We start from the raw sequence: 22,185 nt of genomic DNA, 5'->3' as shown, positions 1-22,185 counted from the left end.
TGTTGTAAAAAGGCATAAATAGGCCACTAAGTCTTAACAATATATTGTTTGCCACAAGAGAAATCTAATAGGTAAATACAATTTCTGCTGTGACATCTAATAAAATCATTGATTTTGTGGCCTGGCTGGCATCGAGAGAGGTCGGGTTCCTGCAGAGCTCCGGCCAGCAGTACATTAAAACAAATCCCTGAGCTGATTTTGGGGGCCCACCTGCAAGGAAACAGTCCCCTAAGCCCTGCTACATCACCCTGCACCCGGAGGTCGAGGCTGCGGAATCGGGGGGCCCTGCGTTGCCCCCTGCGGATTGCGGCCTAGCTCCGCCCCAGAAGCCGGGGCCTCAATTTTGGAGAGGAGCCGTTGATCCGTTGGACCCGGTGCAGCGACTCTGTGGACTCCCTCCCCCACCTGAGCGGCGCTCCCTGGCACCTGAGAACTCACCCATCAGACACTGGCCCTCACGGGAGACCGGTGACCGGACGATCTGCGGGAGGTGGAGGCCGGGACGCGTGTGACTGGTGACCGGCAGCCATCTTGTGGTTGGCGCCGCCCGGACTTTAGGTTCTGCTTTGCCGATCCCCGGCCTCTCCGGGCGCCTGCCCCCCGACCCCCGCCTCACACATCCTCGCATGAAAGATCTCCCTCACTGGCGGGGATTAACGACCGGGGGACCTCCGGAGGATCCGTGTCTCACTGACAGGCGGCGGCCATCTTATGACTGGCACAACACTCTTCTCACTCCATGGCTAGAAATGGCTGTAACTCTAGCTCCCTCTTGTGGCGACTTCTAGATTAGACAACTCACAGCCACTATACATATATTCCTATAATTCTGCCTATTCTCATGTCTCCTGTTTGGCGGCCGGAGGGGAGTCATTATATCACGCCTTGAAACAACAGGTGCGAACTTTAACAGCCCTGCCGCCATCTGCTGAGCCTGGAAGCTACGGACTCGTCGCTGTGGATGCCTGGCTCCCGCTACCTCACCCCGAGCCTTTTGACATATACATCACGCTGCTGTGGCGTTCTGGAGTGTCACACTGTGACACCTCTAACACGTTGTTTCTGGCAAATCTGACCCGCAACGTCCTGACACGCCTGCTATCTTCATAGCAATGTAACTTTCCAATACCCTCCCGACGCTGATGTGACCCTCATTAAACTACTCACTGCGCCCTACATGGCTTCTACTCTACATATCTATTTCTAGCGACCTCATATGGAGAAATTCCTGGTATCCACTCCAATGTCCTCGACTGGTCCTATTTCAGGCGCACGCGAGGACACGTCCCACAGAAATTCTTCTGACTCCGATTGCTCCACCACCCGATCTCGATCCCAAAGAAAACATACTAACGCTACAACTACTAAACCGCCTAAAATGAAACCCACCGACATTGCTGCGGTTCTTGGACCTCTCTTAGACGAAAAACTGGCGGGCATTAAAGAAGCTATTGATTCCACCTTAGCCCAGCTGACTCAACACAGTAGCCGTTTGGATGAAGTCGAGCAGAGGGTTTCAACATTGGAGGATGATCTACAAGCAGCACAGTCTACTATAAAGACCCAGACCACAGAAATCAAAGGCCTCACGGAAAAACTCGACGACTTGGAGAATCGGAGCCGTCGAAACAACCTGAGGGTGGTGGGCATCCCGGAGTCGGTGAGGGGCCACGCGCTGCTAGACCTTCTATCCAACTGGCTGCCCGACAAATTAGGTATGGACCTTCAGGGCTCACCTTTGGCCATTGAAAGGGCACACAGGATTGGCCCTGAACGCAGAGAATCCGCGGGACGCCCTAGACCTGTTATCCTACGGATTCTAAACTACGCGGGTAAAGCCAGGCTCTTAGACCACTACCGAAAGTCAGAGAACCTCCTCTATAAGGGAGAAAGGCTGCTCATTTTCCAGGACTTCTCCACTCATGTCGCCAACAAGCGCAGAGAGTTCGCTCCGATATGCAAGCGACTGTTTGAAGACAACGTCAAGTTCTCACTGTTATACCCTGCCCGTCTTCGGGTCTTTGTCAATGGAAAACCATGCTTCTTTGATGATCCGATGGCGGCAAAGACCCATTTTGCACACCCTGACACTTGACTGTCCACCCTCACTTAAAGCTTGCATATCTTTACAACTGCTTTAATCAATAGGTCACACAATGTTCGGGATATGCCTTAGGCATGCTATTTGCGCATGCTGGAGGCTCTGCCTCCCATTGTTTCATGTCTGTTAGTTTGATATTCTTATCTGTTTGTTTGTCTGTTTGTTCTGCATGCTGGGATAATGTGTCTCGATCCTCCATAGGTTGGCCCCTCCTTGCTCATTGGGATGGGGGGGGGGGCACCGCTTCACCTATATGATTTTGATATTCTATTTTCCATCTACGGGGGTAGGATAGCATGGCTGACCATGCTGTTTCTCAGACCTCAACCCCGGTGACAACCCCACTTTTAGATTTTAATATAGTTTCTTGGAATGTGGAGGGTCTCAATAGCCCCATTAAACGCAAGAAGGTAGCTGCTCATCTCTCTCGCTTATCCCCTCAAGTTGTGCTTCTACAAGAGACACACTGGGTGCATAATTCTCCTATGTCATTGAGAGCCCCTTGGATTGGGGAATGCGTATCTGCCCCTTACACCAATAAAACCAGAGGTGTTGCCATCCTCTTTCATAAGAATCTCCAATTCTCCATCCTTAAAAAATATATCGACCCTGAGGGCAGATTTATCTTTCTAGATGTCTCTATTGACAATGTGATATACACCTTTCTGAATTTATATGCACCTACTGGTTCTAACAATCTCTTTTTTGCAGATATCCTTCAGAGAGTTTTGTCCTGGGGCGGCCAGAACTTAATCCTAGGGGGAGATTTTAACACGGTCGTTGATCCATCCATGGATAGGTCGGGGGTAAGTACCATAAGACCCGGGCCCTCCTCTACTCTGCTTTCCTCTCTTTGTTCTCAACTTACCCTATTAGACCCTTGGCGTATACATAATCCCCTTCAGCGAGATTATTCTTTCTATTCACACCCACACTCTAGTCACTCCCGCATTGACTATCTATTTTTATCCAAACACCTCTTTTTTAAAGTTACCCACACCTCAATTAAGGACATCATTATTTCGGACCACGCCCCCATTATCTTGTCTCTACATTTATCCCTGCCCCAGAACATATCTAAATATTGGAGATTCCCAGCATATCTCACACACTCGGAAGATTTCTTATTACATCTTAAACACACCTGGCATAATTATACTACTGACAACCTGGACCAAGAATCTAACACTCCACTTTTTTTGGGGGCCTCTAAGGCAGTCCTGCGTGGCCATATTATTTCCTATGTCAATTCTAAGCGCAAGAAGTTTAACACAAAATTGCAGGAACTCAGTGCGGCTCTCACACTTGCATATCGCACATACAAACAAAGCGATAGCCCTACTCATAAAGAGACGTACCTCATGGCAAAACAAATTTATGATACCTTTCTCACTGAACAGGCCCAGATCAGTTACGATTACGGCAGGAACAGATTTCACAGGTGGGGGAATAAGTCCGGTAAGCTCCTGGCCAACTTGGTTAGGGGGCCCCGAAACAAAACATGGGTTGACTCGTTGCACAGCTCTGGAGGTGTTCTTTCTGATCCCACTGACATCTGCTTGGCTTTTATGCGTTTCTATAAGTCCCTATATACTGCCGACAGTGATAACGCAACTGATGGTCAATTATTCCTTGATGAGGCGCAGTTACCGAAGCTGGAGTCAGAAGAGAGTGACTCGTTGGATGCTCCCATAACTGATGAGGAGGTGTGGGCCACCATTAAGTCCCTCCCCAATGGCAAGAGCCCTGGCCCTGACGGCTTTAGCGCTGAATTTTATAAGGTGCTAGATACCGATATTCTCCCCATATTAACACGTTTATATAACCATATCCTAACAACAGGGGAGACTCCCCTCCGTTTTAACGAAGCCAAGCTTATAGTACTAGCAAAACCTGGTAAAGATCCTACCCAGGTGGGGTCATACCGCCCCATTTCACTCCTCAATCAAGACTTTAAAATCTTGACTAAAATCATAGCTAATAGGTTGCAAGCAAACTTACCCCATCTTATCTCACCCGCACAGATGGGATTTGTCAAGGGTAGACAATCCACACAGGGAGTGCGGGCGGCCCTAACTGCGATATCTTACACCCGCTTTAGCCAGGCTAAAAATAACATCATTATAAATTTAGACGCAGAGAAGGCATTTGATAAAATTGCCTGGCCTCACCTATCTCGAGTGCTCGCCCATCAGGGGTTTGGCACAGCGTTTTGCAACTTGGTACAGACCTTATATACCAACCCAGTGGCGCAGGTCTTAGTCAACAATGTGACATCTCCATCCTTTGCGTTGGAAAGAGGCACTAGGCAAGGATGCCCCTTATCTCCCCTCCTTTTTGATTTGGCACTGGAACCCCTTATACGCCATATTCTGTTACACAAGAACTATAAGGGCATTGCTGTGGGAACACAGGAATTAAAGGTAGTGGCATTCGCAGACGACCTCCTCCTTTTTATGTCAGATCCTCACCGTACAATCCCGCAGCTAATTGCCGTGACTGATCGTTTCTCCTCTTTCGCAGGGTTTACCATTAATTATAGTAAGTCGGAGGCGTTGGCCATATATGGACAGGCAAGACTGGGTTGGGGGACCACCTTTCCCTTTAAATGGGCGAATACACATATTACCTTTCTAGGCGTTGCACTCCCTGCTCATCCCTGCCACCTATATAGGCTTAATATCACTCCGGTCCTACATAAGATTAGAACTGAACTTGGCCTCTGGCAATCCCTCCCCCTTAATATACTAGGGAGATGTAACCTATTTAAGATGGCCAGCTTCCCAAAGCTCCTCTATGTTTTACAGATGACCCCCCTATTATTATCTAAGTCGGACTTATCTTCTCTGAATACCTCTATCTCCAAATACATCTGGGCTGGTAAACGCCCAAGGATTAGCATGAAAAAATTATCCCAGACGGTACCTAGAGGGGGAATCAATCTACCTGATATTAAGCAATACAATCTTGCGTGCCTCTTACGCATTGCTATGGATTGGCTTGGAAACAATAATTATTACACAGATTCCAGCCTAGATTCTCAACTATGTGCTCCCTTATCTCTCAGTTATCTTCTCCATGCCAAGCCCTCCAAATTGGCCTTACATATTACCACTAATTTATTACTACTCCCCATAATACAGGCGTGGAAAATGGCGAGGAAATCGCTCAAACTTCAATATTTATACTCACTTTCACTGCCCCTTATCGGCAACCTAGAGTTTCAGGAGGGGGGGGCTCTACAGCCTTTCACTACCTGGCACTCTCTTGGCATCCGCAACCTACGCAACCTGCTTAACTCCTCTCGCGCCCCGCTGTCTTTCACGGAGGCGTGAGAGAAATACGGCCTGCCTCCTCACCACGAGTTTGCCTATTTCCAGGCAATACACTATCTTAAAACTGTACTATCTAAATTGACAGGGATCGACTTTCTTAGCTCTCTAGACACACTACTCCAATCAACCTGCTACTCTATATCAACCATTTATACACGTATCCGTCTTGAACTTATCCCAGACGTGGACCTTCCGGAGCTGTCCCAATGGTCCTCCCACATCCCAACGGTCACCCCTGAATCCCTCTTAAATCACTTTCAACTGACCTTGAAGCTTATTCCTGCAAGCTCCTACCAAGAAATGGCCTATAAAATGCTCCATAGGGCATACATCTCACCTAAACGCCGATCTTTGATGGGCATCTCAGAAGACAGTAAATGCACCAAATGCCTAATGGAGGGGGCCGACCTCTTCCATTGCTTCTGGGATTGCGCTCTGGTGTCACAGTTTTGGCATGAGGTGCATCACTATGGAACTACGTCCTTAGGCATATCCTTTAGTTGCACTACCTCCTGGGCACTGTTCGGATGTTTGACTGACCAGCCTGACATCCCCAGATCTAACAAAAAACTGCTTATGATACTATCAGCAGCTGGCAGGAAGGCAATCTTACAACAGTGGATCCACAACATACCTCCTAATATATCGATGGTGACCTCTAGACTATTTTTTTTATTCACCATGGACTGGCTGGAGACCTCTATCCATAAGGAGAGGCTCACCCCTGCCTTGTTCCAATGTTGGAACACTTACATTTTGACACTCCCCTTACATACTAAACAGGCCATTGACAAATGCTTTCAATCTACCTCATGGTACCTCCTCCACGCTATAGACCACCCTAACCCCTTGAACATCTAACTTACCCTTTCTCTTCTTCTCTGGACCCCTCTCCACTCCCTTCTATATTCAATTGTGTACCGGGTTGATTGGAAATATAGACCCCCGATTTGGGAAGATTGTACTGTGGATGGATCGACGGCTCGTGTCCCATAGTAGGCATTACATGTTAGTTTATTTTCTTATGTTTTAGGTATTTTATATAAGTTTAGGGATTTTTGGGATAATTTGTCTTTACTAATGGAGAATCGATAATTGATCCATCCCTTTTCATTTATAATCTACTCCGCTTTGGTAATTAAAACACACTATAAATTCCCTGATATCACTAGTTATACACATGTTCCCTTTCTTGGAAGGGTATAAAAGTTTTTATATGAGGAAAAGTTTGAAAATATGTTTTGATCTCTACCTGGTATTATATGAGACTGAATAATGTGTAACTCCCTGTCTCCTGTTAGGAGGATTTTGTATAATGTATATTATATTGTACAATGTTAACTATATACTTTATTTCATGTCTCGAAATGCTGCTTACTTATTCTGTACGATGTGAGATTGTAATAAAAATAGTCTGAAAAAAAAAAAATCATTGATTTTACTTGTCTGATTTACAGTCAACAATTTTGGTAGTGGTGTTCTTAGACACTTTATACTACAAGTGCCACACTGATAAAAAAAAAAAAACCTTTGAGGTAATCGTTTTAAATGGTTCAGATCGCGGAACACACTTAACCAGACTATTCTTCATATTTTTTGCTGTATAAATAAAACATGGTTGATCTTTAATATTTCCTTTTAAAATGGGGGCCATTAGTAAGCACATTCCAATGGTTTTTTTAATCCCTTTTACCTGTTTATATTGGCTGTTGTATCCAATAATGAGGGAAATACTAAGAGGCCCATTTATCACCATTGCGGATGTGGTGTGATAAAATTAGCCCGAATCCGTACTGCGATAATTGATTACACCGTACGGATGTATCAATTATCGCATGCAGGGACAGAGCTTTTTAGAAAAAATAAATACCCCGATGTCCTGCTGCATGCGCCCCCCCACACACACACACCACCATGACTACCCCCCGCACACCGCGGATCTCCCCCCCCCCCCCCCCCCCCCCGTTACGTACTTGTCCAGGGAGTCGGTGATCGCTGCTCCTGCAGGACTGCCGGGCGCCAGATCCTGTGCGCTGCTGTGATCCCCGGTGCTATAAAGTGAGCTGTCATTTTGCAGCGTCACTTTACTGCACCGGGGTTCACAGCATAGCACATGTAAGACCCGCCAGCCAGCACCTGAGCACCGATCACCAGCTCCTAGGTCTGGTAAGTATGTTTTTGGGTTGTTTTACTTTTTTCTTTGTTTTAAACAGTCATCAGCTTGTGTGTCATAGCTGATCACAGGAGCCCAGTCCCCGCACAGCTTTCTCTGCCAGGGGGCAGAGAACGCTGGGCAAAGGCTGCATATCGGAGTGCAAAATTATCACAGGGCACACTGCAACTATTTTTTTACATTATTCAGTTTTCCAAATGCACTTTAATAAATTGGAGTGATACTAAAATAATGTGCAAACGGTGTGAAAACACCCTTTTTCAAATTATTTTAGAAAAAAAATGTGTGATGCCGGTCACAATACCTCCCCCTACATCCCACTCCCTTAGAATCCCGACAGTCGGGATGCTGACTAGCAGCAGGGCCGAAACTAGGATTTTTGTCACCCGGGGCAAGGTGGTCATTTGACACCCCCCCCCCCCCCCCCCCCGCAAAAAAAAAAAAAATATTTGACAATAAATAAATAAAAATAATAAAATAAAATAAAAAAAATAAAAAATAAATGAATAAAAATATTATATATATATATATATATATATATATATCTCTTTCAGAACTTTTTTACCTGAGAAACTGCCTTTTCTAACATAAATTTCATATCCAGGAAAAAGTGTAGTGTCCCCATTTTATACAGTACGACAGGCAAGTGTCCCCATTCCCCATTTTACACATTGCGGCAGACAGGTGTCCCCATTTTACACATTGCGGCAGGAAAAAGTGTCCCCATTTTACACATTGCGGCAGGAAAAAGTGTCCCCATTTTACACAGTACGCTGGCAAGTGTCCCCATTTTACACATAGCGGCAGGCACAGGTCCCCATTTTACACAGTACGCTGGCAAGTGTCCCCATTTTACACATTGCGGCAGGCACAGGTCCCCATTTTACACATTGCGGCAGGCACAGGTCCCCATTTTACACAGTACGCTGGCAAGTGTCCCCATTTTACACATAGCGGCAGGCACAGGTCCCCATTTTACACAGTACGCTGGCAAGTGTCCCCATTTTACACATAGCGGCAGGCACAGGTCCCCATTTTACACAGTACGCTGGCAAGTGTCCCCATTTTACACATTGCGGCAGGCACAGGTCCCCATTTTACACAGTACGCTGGCAAGTGTCCCCATTTTACACATAGCGGCAGGCACAGGTCCCCATTTTACACAGTACGCTGGCAAGTGTCCCCATTTTACACATTGCGGCAGGCACAGGTCCCCATTTTACACAGTACGCTGGCAAGTGTCCCCATTTTACACATAGCGGCAGGCACAGGTCCCCATTTTACACAGTACGCTGGCAAGTGTCCCCATTTTACACATTGCGGCAGGCACAGGTCCCCATTTTACACATTGCGGCAGGCACAGGTCCCCATTTTACACAGTACGCTGGCAATTGTCCCCATTTTACACATAGCGGCAGGCACAGGTCCCCATTTTACACAGTACGCTGGCAAGTGTCCCCATTTTACACATTGCGGCAGGCACAGGTCCCCATTTTACACAGTACGCTGGCAAGTGTCCCCATTTTACACATAGCGGCAGGCACAGGTCCCCATTTTACACAGTACGCTGGCAAGTGTCCCCATTTTACACATTGCGGCAGGCACAGGTCCCCATTTTACACAGTACGCTGGCAAGTGTCCCCATTTTACACATAGCGGCAGGCACAGGTCCCCATTTTACACAGTACGCTGGCAAGTGTCCCCATTTTACACATTGCGGCAGGCACAGGTCCCCATTTTACACATTGCGGCAGGCACAGGTCCCCATTTTACACAGTACGCTGGCAAGTGTCCCCATTTTACACATAGCGGCAGGCACAGGTCCCCATTTTACACATTGCGGCAGGCACAGGTCCCCATTTTACACATTGCGGCAGGCACAGATCCCCATTTTACACAGTACGCTGGCAAGTGTCCCCATTTTACACATAGCGGCAGGCACAGGTCCCCATTTTACACAGTACGCTGGCAAGTGTCCCCATTTTACACATAGCGGCAGGCACAGGTCCCCATTTTACACATAGCGGCAGGCACAGGTCCCCATTTTACACATAGCGGCAGGCACAGGTCCCCATTGTACACATTGCGGCAGGTGGTGGAGGGAGAGAGAGAGAGAGGAAGGGAGAGGGGCTGACTTACATTTGAAGCGGTTCTCGACGCTCTTCAGCCACCTCTCCCTCCTCGTCTGCGCGGCTCCGGGCTCCCCCTTCTCCCTCCTCCGGCGGGGTTACGTGGAATGACGCGTTTGCGCCGTGACGTCACGACGCAATCGCGTCATTCCGCGAAACCCCGCCCCCCGAGCTGGGCACTCGGGAGAAGGGGGTTTAAAAGTAAGTGCCGCGGCGGGTGTTAGGGGGTCTCGGCGCCCCCTCCAATCTGGCGCCCAGGTCGCTTGCCCCCCTAGCCCCCCCCTAGTTTCGGCCCTGCTTAGTGAGACACCTTTTATAGGCCGTCAGTTCGAACTGAACCAGATTACTGTATATTAATTTGCACTGACACATACTAACTTGATTTATGGACCTCTATGGTTTGATTTCTTTGCATGTGTGGATTGCATGGGTTGTTGCTGACATTTGGTGAAAATGTCATCACAATAGCCTCATTACAAATATATTTACTGAGAAAAATGTTGATGTGTTCAATACTTATTTTACCTACTGTGGGGTATATTCAATAAGAGTCGGAAACTGCCGCCTTGTCGGAAAGACGGCAGTTTCCGACTGATTTAGGTCGGAAGAGGTCCCAACCTATTCAATAGGGGCAGTTTTTTCCACCAAGTCGGGAATGTCCGACTTGTCGGAAAACACGTGGATCGGCAGAATAACCGCCGATCCGCGTGCTTCTGTCGGAAACGGGGCCAAATCTGACAGGTTTTGTCCCTATTTCCGACCATCTCAATCCGACTTTAAAAAAAGTTGGATTGAGGTGAGGGAGCTGAGAGGAGAAGACGGGGGAGAGCAGTGGGGAGACGTGTTAGAGCATCGGGGAGACGGGGGAGAGCAGTGGCTACAGCAGCATAGCAGGAGGATTTGGCCATTCATGGAATAGCCCTTGTCGGATCCATTCTGATAAATGCATGGCGGAATGGATCCGGCTTTAATTGCATATACCCCCAAATCTTCATCTAAAGGGTATATTCAATTACAGTCGGATCCTCTCCGACGGTGAGGATCCATCACGTAAGTATTCAATAGCGTGCCGTTTCTGCACGTTTCCCCTCCCATTCTCACCATTCGTATCCTCCTTCTCTTATGGGCTAAAATTAATGGTCAAAAATGGGCCGTTTTCGACAGCGTCGAGGCCGAAAACACATGGATTCGCTCATCGATGTGTTTTTCGACTTGTCGGACTCTCCGACATGGATTCAAGTGTTGGAAAGGTCCGATTATCCGCGGAAAGTGCCGTCTTTCCGTCCTGTCGGAACTTCCGACTATAATTGAATATACCCCTATATAACCTTATAACTCTAATATAAATATATTTGTCTGAACTTTAAAACAATGTAGTTCCTATGTTATATGTTAGTTATTTTATAGTTATGTTATTCGTTAGGGCAGATACCATGGGCATATCTTTAATGGGTGTCTATCATATATTATCACTGTATTATGGCAGTCTGTACAGTTACTGTGTATCCTGTAATATTTTCTATTTATCCTGTAATATTTTTAATATGGGAACAATTAACCTTTCTGACTTAAGTAACCAACATTTTACATATTTCCTCTTGTATCCACTTGTTGGCCCTATTTCCTATGCATCATACATTTAACCTATAACACTACCTACATATGGGAATTCCACAGTTAAATATAGTTGACTTGGAAGCTTCCTCACACCCTCCTCCAGTATGCAGTAGGGGTATAATTGTTTCCTTATATATGTGTCACATGTTTTACACACATCCCCCAGCTTTAGGAAAAGTATAAAATCTGAGGTAAAGATTACCAAAGAATCCATTGCCTTCCCGGTCATTGCAATATTCATCATGAGAGCTGCGTGTCTGATTATCCTTATGGCACTAGAGATGGAGGTTCTGTGCAAATCTATATGTAAGTGTCTCTCTATAGTAACCATGTATAATGCTATTACGGACCAGTAGTGTATTTGGGTGCACACACAACTGTAAGGCGCTACAGAGTATGCTGGTGCTATATAAATAAATTATAATAATAATGTCTGTCATAGTGTTGGGATTTTTAAATATATATTTGGTATGTGATGCATTTTCATGTAGGATAAATATATTATCATACATACATTTTTATGGCTATTTTAGTAACACTTACAGTATATATTGGTGTCACATGGATTAATGTATACCTTTTCAGCCTGCCAAAGCAAATTTTATTCCTGGTGTCTGGCAAAGATAGGGCTTCCAATTGGAAGAACATTGTAACAACATTATTTTCTAAAATAGCCAAAAATATGAAAAAAAAAAACCCCACCTTCCCATGACTCTCACTTAGGGCGGGATGTATTAAGATACATCGCCGCCCATCGCCGCTTACCGCAGCGATGTTGATCGCATATGTACTAACATATGCGATCAATATCGCAATGCGGTGACGGAGGCCCCCCGCTATACCTGTTAGGTGGTCTGCGGGGGGTCTCTCCGTCACATCCCCGGGATCTTTACACTGGCTAAACGCCGGGAAGCAGCAGCAGGCGGGTTGCGGCAGTTGGCGATAAGAAGCCCATATGCTTCTATAGGGTATCGCCATCCAAAGATGGTGATACCCTGGACGGCGAAAAAGCGGCGGTAGGGTCTTAGTAAATTTGAAAATGCGGTAAAACCCCCATTTTCGGTGGTTTTACCGCATTTTTCCTTTAGTACATCCCGCCCTGAATATACTGGTAGGTCATTGGCGCAAACTACTGTACCTAACACTCTTGAGAATACAGATAACGTAGATGTGTATTTGTACAAGGTCTGTTGGGTTGGAAAACAGCAGACACAAATTAAGGAGTCTTTTTTTGTAGGTTTGGTACTGTCTGCATTCTGCATGACATTGATACTTTAGTGTCACAGAGAACATTTGGCGGTTGGAAAAGGGGAAGCAGGAAACATGTTTTTTGTTTACTTGCTCTCACCTTCCATTTACATATCTGTCCTCGGACAGTTTGCATGCCAACACAGAAGAAGAACTGTTTCCTGCAGTGAGATATAGGGGGAGATGTACTAAGGGGATGCGGTCAATATCCCGCCGGACGGTATCCCGGCGATCGGAATACCGACACCGGGATCCCGACCGGCACAATCCCGACATATTCTTCCTCTGTGGGTGTCCACGACACTCATAGAGGGAGAATAAATTAATGTGCCGAGCGTAGTGAGGCACCGTGCCTGCAGCGTTGTGAGCGCAGTGAGCCCGCAAGGGGCTGCGTTGCGCTCGCCCCCCTGTTGGGATTGTGCCTGCCGGGATCCCGGTGTCGGTATTCCGACCGCCGGGATCCTGTCCAGCGGGATCTCGTCCTGATTCCGTACTAAGCCTTGGATGGAAATAAAGTATCAGCCAGTTGGCTCCTAACTGTCCTTTTTCAAACACATCCTGTGACATGGCAGTTAGGAGCTGATTGGCTGGTACCTTATCTCCGTCCACTTTATCTCCATCCAAGGCTTAGTAAATAGAACCCATAGTGTTGTAAGCACTATGTACCCATTGATTGGGTGCTCATGACTCAAATCAATCATTTATACATGGCACAGGAGGTTATTCAGCATTGCTAGCAAACCAAAAAAGTTATCAATTGGGCAAAACCATGTTGGCATAGTTTTCACTGCAGATGGGGCAGATGTAATATGCGCAGAGAGATTAGATTTGTGTGGGTTATATTGTTTCTGTGCAGGGTAAATACTGGCTGCTTTATTTTTACACTGCAATTTAGATTTCAGTTTAAACACATCTCACCTAAATCTAACTCTCTCTGCACATGTTATATCTGCCTCCCCTGCAGTGCAACATGGTTTTGCCCAATTGTTACCTTTTTTGGTTTGCTAACAAATTAGAATAACCCCCACAGTACGATGACCATCTTGCCAGGGACAACAATTTTGTCTCCAAAATGATATAATCTATCATTGTGGAATTTATATGAGCCAGTACATACTGTATTACCTATTTACTGTTTCCATATACATAAGTTGATGCAGAGATTGAACCATTAGCAAGCTCCACAGCCAAGCCGAATAAATATGCAGCTTTCTCACATGTACTGTTTTATAATATGTCCACAGGTGATGCTCTATGCCAGTACTGTATGTTCAGCAGTGTTGCTCGTATGACACCATACATTGGCTGTCCTGTACCTATTCTTATTGGTCTCTTCTTCCATGCATACAGGGAGGTGATATATTATACATACATACAATATTTACATAAATATATTAGAACATTGCTGTCCAATTGCATTCTTGTAAATGGATAAATGCCCATACTGTATTTATGTTATAATGATTATGTTATGTACAGTACTTGTGTGCTTACTGCTGTGAAAAGAAAAAAAAATGAAGTAAAGAAAAAAATAAAGTAATGCAGTCTACACAATCTGTTGGGGAAGGAGGGAAGGCAGCAGCCACAAACAGTCTTGGAGGTTCATGAAGTGGGTGCAGTGATGATCACTGTACTATAATTTTGTGCCGCTCTTAGTGAATGACACCGCTAATGTTGCCGTTACTATATTTTAATGACATAATATAGTACAGTGAGACAATTAATATTGACATACAGTAACTAAACTTGGCTGATCTGCCCCTGTGGTTAACCTTCAGTATAGAATGATAATTAAATTATTATTTTAAAAAAGTGCCTCAAAAAGTGAAAAGGCAAATAATAATTCGGATACTCACTTTTCAGTTCTTCATTCTAACAAACCAAAAACAAACTAAAAATAATGCATGTTAAACCTAACTTCCTGTTGTGTTCTGTTTGTCAGAAAGAACCAATAAATACGCATTGCTTACTGTAGCATATTTTTCTGAACACACTTATTTATATAACATTTCAGCTGCAACAACATGCAGTACATAGATATATAATAAAGCAAGATATTTAGTTTCACATTCAGATAACTATGCAGTAATGATCCTTAGTACTAGGTTACTTTCCAAACAAAAACTATTTAAAACTATTCTTGCTTCTGCATGCAGTAGGATCTACTTGTCTATCTGGCCACAATGTAAAATGCATAAGAAAAAATTCCAATAAAGACTATAAATGATGTATAGAGATGGTGCTACAGGTAAGAATGCCGGGAAGCCATGCACAATCCGTATGTGTCAAGGAAGTACCACGCTTGAAATAGAAACATTTTTTTAAATTAATTTATCCTATTGTATTTTTTTTTATTTCAGTTGCAAAAAATGATTTAAGACACTGTTGTACACCAAATGTGTCTTGTTTGAAAAGCAAAAACATTGTCAGCTATGAAAACAGTTCTGAAATATGTCCTCACAAGGCCTATGTGTAAGTATTACCTTACATTACTTCTCAGCTTCCATGATTCATTTTTCTGCATAGACCTTTTTCCTACAGCAGTATTTTGGTCACGGTGCTTCTACTAACCAAGGTCCATAACAATCTCAGTCTCAGGGGGAAATGATCAAAGATTGGAGAAAGTGCAGAGACATAAAGTATAAATCAGTCAGCTTCTAAATGTAATTTTACAGACTGTGCTTCAGTGTTTGATATATGACAGTAGCTGATTGGTTGGTACTTTATCTCTCTCCACTCTATCTCCAAGCTTTGCTAAATTCCCCCCCACTCCACCCACCAAGCAGGGCAGTATAGAGTCTGGCTGGGCCCAGGTACTTTTCAGGGATGGTGGCCCAATCACAGGAGGCGTGGTTATATATACACCCTTAGAAGAAAAACAGCATTTTTTTAAATTTATTTTTAAGTGCCTCCATGGCCACATTGCAGCCCAGCATTAAGCAGCATGTGCTGGGATGAAAAGAAGAGCTGCAGCTGCTGCTGCCAGGTAATGGGGAGGGGGTCCGGGACCCCACTGGGCACCTCCATTAGAACTGGGCCCGATAATTTATACCCCACCTCCCTCTCTCGACACCACTGCCCCCTAGTACCCAAGTACATCTAGAAAGGGCATCTGATTTCTACACTCCTCCAATCAAGAACCAGCTTTCTTTTCCAGCTATATGTAGGCAGAGATTATTACAGGGGAGAAGGTCACTACAATACCAGTGTGTAGAAAGTGTGGGATAAAAAAAATTCTTAAATATCATCCCAATCTTTGTATTTCACATGATTTATATATGCAGCACAGATCTTCCTATGGCACCACATACTGTATTCATCATACCATTTACATTTAAGCCCACCAGCACCTCACTGCCATTTTAATGGAAATAAGAGGGGATATAGTGCAGGACATGGATCAGGACCACTAATAAAGGTCAAACCCACTTGGGACCCCATTTTTTCCCAGGTTACTAAAGGGCTACAGCCCTGGACTTACTGTATGTGAACACAATGTTTTAGTTGACATGACACTGCTTGACTGCTATCTTGGGTGTGTGCATCTGCTTAAAATATAAATGTAAAAGCACTTCATTAGAATCAACTTACAGAAACCATAGCAGAATATAAGCCTTTCCCTCCAGATCTAATAGAGTCCAGCATGGCAGGGGGACACTAGAGAAGGCAGGACAGACAGGTCTATTCATGAAGCAGTGAAAAGTGTGGAGAAGTGAGCCAATGGAGAAGTTGCCCATGGCAACCAATCAGTGCTTAGATAATATTTAGAAAGTGCCTTCTATAAAGTTTTACGGAGCAGCTGATTGGTTCCCATGGGCAACTTCTCCTCTGGCTCACTTCTCCACACTTTTCACTGCTTCATAAATAGACCCCATAGCATCTGGGAAATGCCCTAGTGATTAGTGCACCCAATACTCTTCCTTAGCTGAGAGTCTAGTCCACACTGGGAGTACAATGGGAAATGTTTGAAAGCACTGGCCCAGAAGACACAGAGAGACTTTTTCAAGGGATCCTTGCTCTGCATTGTGATTCTCATCAAGCCAGGATCTGTAGTGCTAGTGAGAGCCCCTGGTAAGCATAGTGGTGTTCAGTGAGAGGATACGTTTATCAGAGCATGCCAGCCAAACACAGGGAGTCTTTGGTACTTAATCACTGCCAATGTTTGGAGTCTTGTATCACTAAAACTGCAATCCTTTAATGTTACTCTATGTTTTTCATTTGAATCAGTTAGTTCAGGACTGTGTGGTTGGCAATTATGCAAAAAAAAAAAAAAACTTGTGTACAGTAATTATGTGATTAGTACCTGCAACTACTATATATACCCAAGTGCCCTATTTCATATTCCTAAGGAAGCGGTCTGGCCTGGGTGCACTATTCAGTTGCACACAGACATGTATATCCACATAGGGAGAACTAAGGACAATACTTTTACTTGGGTGTTGATACAGGATGGGTATATTACACTTCATTCTTGCAAGCCAATTATTATTATTATTGTTAACCTTTATTTATATGGCGCCACAAGGGATCCGCAGCAGCCAGTTACAGAGTACGTGAATAAAATAAGCAAAACAAGAAAACAGCGACGTACAGTTCAAGACCATAATGGACAAGTACAGGGTATATAACTAACCATAGCTGCATCAGCAGATGTCACTCAAATAAGTATCAGGGTGGCAGAGAATTGAGGGATTAGGTGCAGTCGAAGGGAGTATGGAGTAGAAGATAGTTTAGGTAAGAGAAGGAAAAGCACATGCAGGAAGAGGGCCCTGCTCGTGAGAGCTTACATTCTAAAGGATTCTAAAGCCAATAGCACTTAACAAGTCCCTAGATCATGCCTGCAGTTTAAAAGAAATGTACTTCATTTGTATCAAAGTTTATGTATTAATTGGGAAAGTTTTAAGTACCTTTATATGAGAAAGTTTTGAAGTTGTGTGTACACAGCCCCTCTCAGCCCCTCTGAGAGTCGGTACCGCTGCTGTCTCTCTGCATCCTCCTGGCCCGGGCACCACTAGAACGGTGTTGTGGGCTTCCAGCCCCCCAGTGTGGAGCGTGAGTGCCTCAGGGAGACGTGCCTGGGCTTCCACTGAGTGATGTGAGCCTCTACTGCAGAGGGGAAGAAAACAGCAGCTAGAGGTTAGAAAGCAGTTAACTTGATGCCAGGGTCCAGGGTTCAAACCCAGGTTTAAAATATGTATATTTTATTTTAAAAAAAAATTATATTTCTAGACATATTTTATTTTTTTATAGTTTAAACTTAATAAAATAAATATTACTTTTGGAGGCATATTAAATTAAGTGTAGAATTTTTGCAAACCTCACGTCTAAGTTATAATTACCCGCATTCATTGAAAAAAAGTGGTCACAAAGTTTTTGGAGGAAAGGATTTTTTTTTTTTTTTAATAATCAGCCCGCAGGCTGCCGATGCTGTGTGTGGGGAGGTAGTGCAGGGTTAGGGGTAGTGTATTGTAGTGTGAGCAGGAAGTGGGTATAGGGTTAGGGGTAGTGTAGTGTAATGTAGTGTAATGTAGTGTAGTGTGTGGGTGTAGGTGAGTAGTGCAGTGTAGTGCAAGGTAAAGCCCTGTTATCTGAGATGCTGGAGAAAATACGTTTTAGAAAGCGGAGGAGGAGGAGAACAGTGCTGCAGAAGTAGTACTTACGAACTAATTGGAAACTTCCACTTGCCTAATTAGTCATTAGGGGGGTGTCCAAAGGGATTTTTTTTTTAAATATGTTCCCAATTGAATATGCTCCTTGATGTCAGAGCTGGAGATGGAGGAGGAGCAGGCTGTGGCAAGCCATCACTGCTGGGCTGCCCATTTCAGCCTGGAATCCCTGGTAGCGGAGCGGCAGGAGGATCATTGCTGGTGCCGGAGCAGATCTGCTGCTGCATTCAATCTCTCTCTCTCGTACCCAGCCTCATCGTGCAGCTGCTGGCAGAGAGCCCACACCGATCACTCCCCCATTTACCTGCACCTTGCCAACTCCTGCACTTACCTGATGCAGCTTGGGTAGCACAGGCCCCAGTTACTTAAGTGACCGTCACAATGTTGACATTTTAACTTAAAACTTAAAATGTGATGGTAAAGTATTATATTTAAAATTATAATATCAACACGGTTAAAATGCTTTAAATAACATTACTACCATGGGGAAGATTCAGAGATGGGCGCAGCTGCATGTCTATATACAGCGGCCGTGTCCATCTGGTCTGAGCATGCGCACTGGCTGCAGTGCATGTGCCCGACTATTCTCCTTGGGATGCGGCCGCAAGGTGATTGACAGCAGTGGGCATTTGGGGGGTGACGTTTTGGCATTGCAGAGGTGCGGCGGGCCAAACAGGGGCATTTCATGGTGTTTCCAGGGCGGCTGCGTGGCGTCACATGCAGATGCTCTGATAAAAAAATGTAATTGGACCGTCTGCCAGCACAGGGGTCAACCTTAAATCAATGCGTCCGCAATTTATTTGTGGACGCAGCATGAGGTGGCGTCATACATGCTTGGCGGTCTTGCCCTGTGTTGGACGGCCCCCAGCATGTGAGGCGATGGACGCAGGAAGTAAGATCTGCGTCCATCTCTGAAGAACCCACCATGTCAGCATTTTCTTGTCGACATTATATTCTGACAGTGGGGACACATCATGTCAAAGCCCTTATAAATACATGTCCTCATTTAATGTTAAACTTTCAGAACATGTTACTTACCGCACAAAAATAAATGACATCTTGCTTTCTTTTAGTGTGACAACAAAAGGGAACAAATGTTGTGCTAATGCTACAGCTGTGGATGTAAGAAATGCTATCCAGTGTTTTGATGAAAAGAAAAACGGCAAGCTGTCAAATATGTGCAAAAGTGAACCCATAAGAAGATGCCCAACAACAACAAATAAAGACAAAAAAAAAACAAGCAAAAAATCTTAATTGTCAAAGTACTTTAGTTACTGAATATGTTGTTTTGTTTTCCCACGCTTGTGTAACATTGCTCCAGTCATTTCATTAAATATGATTTGAGAACATAAGAAACGTGTACAAACAATCAAGTGTACTGTTACAGAATACAATATGTTGTTTTATTAATACGTAATAAAAATAATAATAGAAAGATAAATATGGTTTGCAACAATTTATTTTTGTAAACTTATACTTTTTGCCATATGGCAATATTATTCCTATCAGAAATACCAAATGTTGACTTGATATTAAAATTTTCTCCACTTTTATTATTTTGTGTACTCATATGAATTTTCAGTTTTTCTTATAAGGTTCTGATAAATATTGGCAAATATATAGATATATATATAAACAGGAGTAGCGTCCGGCACTCTCACCAATACTGCATGACAACTGGCCTGAGTGCCCCTCTAGATGCAATGGTAGAAGAAATGTGATAGATGGCACTCCAGGACTGAATGAAATAAATGCAGGCAAAAGACCAGCGGTGTAATATAAATATAATTTTTTATTTATTTAAAAAAAAAAATAATTGTGGATTTATTATCAATACTGTTATTAAATGGCCAGATACGAACACTTAAAGCTATATACTCCTGGGTAAGATGCAAAATCACCTAAATGAAATCAATTCAATCCGTATACCTAAGGAGGATATATTATATACAGTACAGTTACTGCTGGGGATCAATCTGGGACATCTCCATTGTAGTTTGTTGGAAAAAAAAGGGGAAAAGAATCTACCGAAAGAGCTAATAGTGTAGTATTTTAAACCATCAAATAGAAAAATTTGTAAGTAACACTGCAAACTTTAGTGTCATCTACAATAGGCCTTGATTCTACAATAGGCCTTGAGTGCAAGTTTCTACAGATACGGAAAACAAAAAGGCTGAGTGGAAGCCAGGCCCGCCATCAGGGGGGTGCTGCGGGCAAAGCTGCCCCGGACCGCCCTCTCTAACAGAGAGGGGAGGGCCTGGGCCGCTCCAGCATCCGTCCCCATCTGCCCGCAGGCTCTTTCGAAAATATCCCTCTCAAGATGGGCACCGCCTCAGAAGAGACAGTAGTATCTTTTAATAGTTTTTTTACTTGAAGTGGCGGAATAGTCCGCTGCATCTGTAGTGGCAGCAGGGAGGTGGGGGGGAGGAATACACTGACAATTAGCAGAACCCATGACATCGAGCAGGTACTGCATATTATGGTGACAAGGGCATTAATGTGGGCATTACTGTGTGGGGCATAATAGGGTGATAGTGATATTACTGTGGAGGCATAGGAATTTTATTTTATATATATATATATATATATATATATATATATATATATAGTTATATTGTTATATTTTTTTGGGGGAAAGGGGCTGCCTATTTTGAGCCGCTGATGGCAGCCCTGGTGGAAGCACATGTAGAGTGTAAAGCAACACTTATTTGCGCCAACTTCACTCTGTCCATTCCACAGCCCATGTGGAATGAGAATTCCTTACTATATGTCTTCTTTGTCAATTCCTGTCTTAATATTTGGTCTCAGATTTGTGTCTTGTTTGTTTCTTTATTCTCCTAGTTATGTAAATTACAAAGAGTGAGTCTCTGTTAATTAGAACATACCTCCCAACTGACCCGCATTCAGCAGGACAGTCCCGTTTTTCTGGGGCTGTCCCATTGTCCCACCCACAGCAGGCAGCATCCCACAGCATGGGGGAAATGCAGGAGATCAGGAGAATAGATGCCGTGCGCATGCACGTGGCATCTATTCACAGTGCCAGGGGGAGCATTGGTGCAGCCCAGCATCGCAGAGAGTGCTGGGCATGCCCCCACAGTGGCCCGATCGGGGGACCTTGCGAGGCACCACCCCTTTTTATAAACCCTGTCCCTTTTTATATAGCTCGGACCCTTTTGGGAGGGTCCCGCTTAGCCGAGTCAATAGTTAAAAAAGGTATGTAGTAGAGGGAAATGTATCAAGTCTTTGAGAGAAAGTGGAGAGAGATAAAACAATCAGCCTCTGTCAACAATTAGAAGCTGATTGGTTGGTACTTTATCTCTCCCCACTTTATCTCTCTGAGGCTTGATACATCTCCCCGTTTATGAGAAAACAGTTTGTACATTCCCGCAATTTGTAGATTTCAAATGACTTTGTGTAAGGATTGCACATAGTGATCATCTGTAAAAATATGACATTGCATTGAGTGAAGATTTGGGCAACTCTGACTTGCACAGTGCATTTTCTCTTTTACAGTCAAATGAGAAATTGTGTGTAATATATGCAGGGCCGGCAACAGCGGGGGGTCCAAGGGACACCTGTACCAGGCCCCAAATATCAGAGGGGCCCCAAGGATAAGCCACTTAGTCCCCGGCAGGGATGTGAGCTGTCTTGTCCAAATAGGGCAGCAAGCTATAGGTGGTGTGGGCGCAGACTCAGAGTGACAGGCGCCTGCCACACACAGTGACTGGAGCCGCACAGTGTGCACTCGCTCATCTGGGTCCAGCTCTGTTGCATGGCAGAAGCTCTGCTGGACAGGATTCCCGTTCCGTGCACCGGCCTCTTCTGATGGGGTGTGAGGGCCACATGGTAGGGTGCAGCGGTGCAAGTGGGCGAGTACGGGTGGGTATGGCGTACCCTTAAGAATTTAGCCGTGGGT

The sequence above is a fragment of the Pseudophryne corroboree genome, chromosome 2, assembly GCF_028390025.1.
Source record: "Pseudophryne corroboree isolate aPseCor3 chromosome 2, aPseCor3.hap2, whole genome shotgun sequence".
In the NCBI taxonomy this organism is placed as follows: domain Eukaryota; kingdom Metazoa; phylum Chordata; class Amphibia; order Anura; family Myobatrachidae; genus Pseudophryne; species Pseudophryne corroboree.
The sequence above is the reverse complement of the archived record's forward strand: the minus strand, read 5'-3'. Positions refer to the sequence as shown.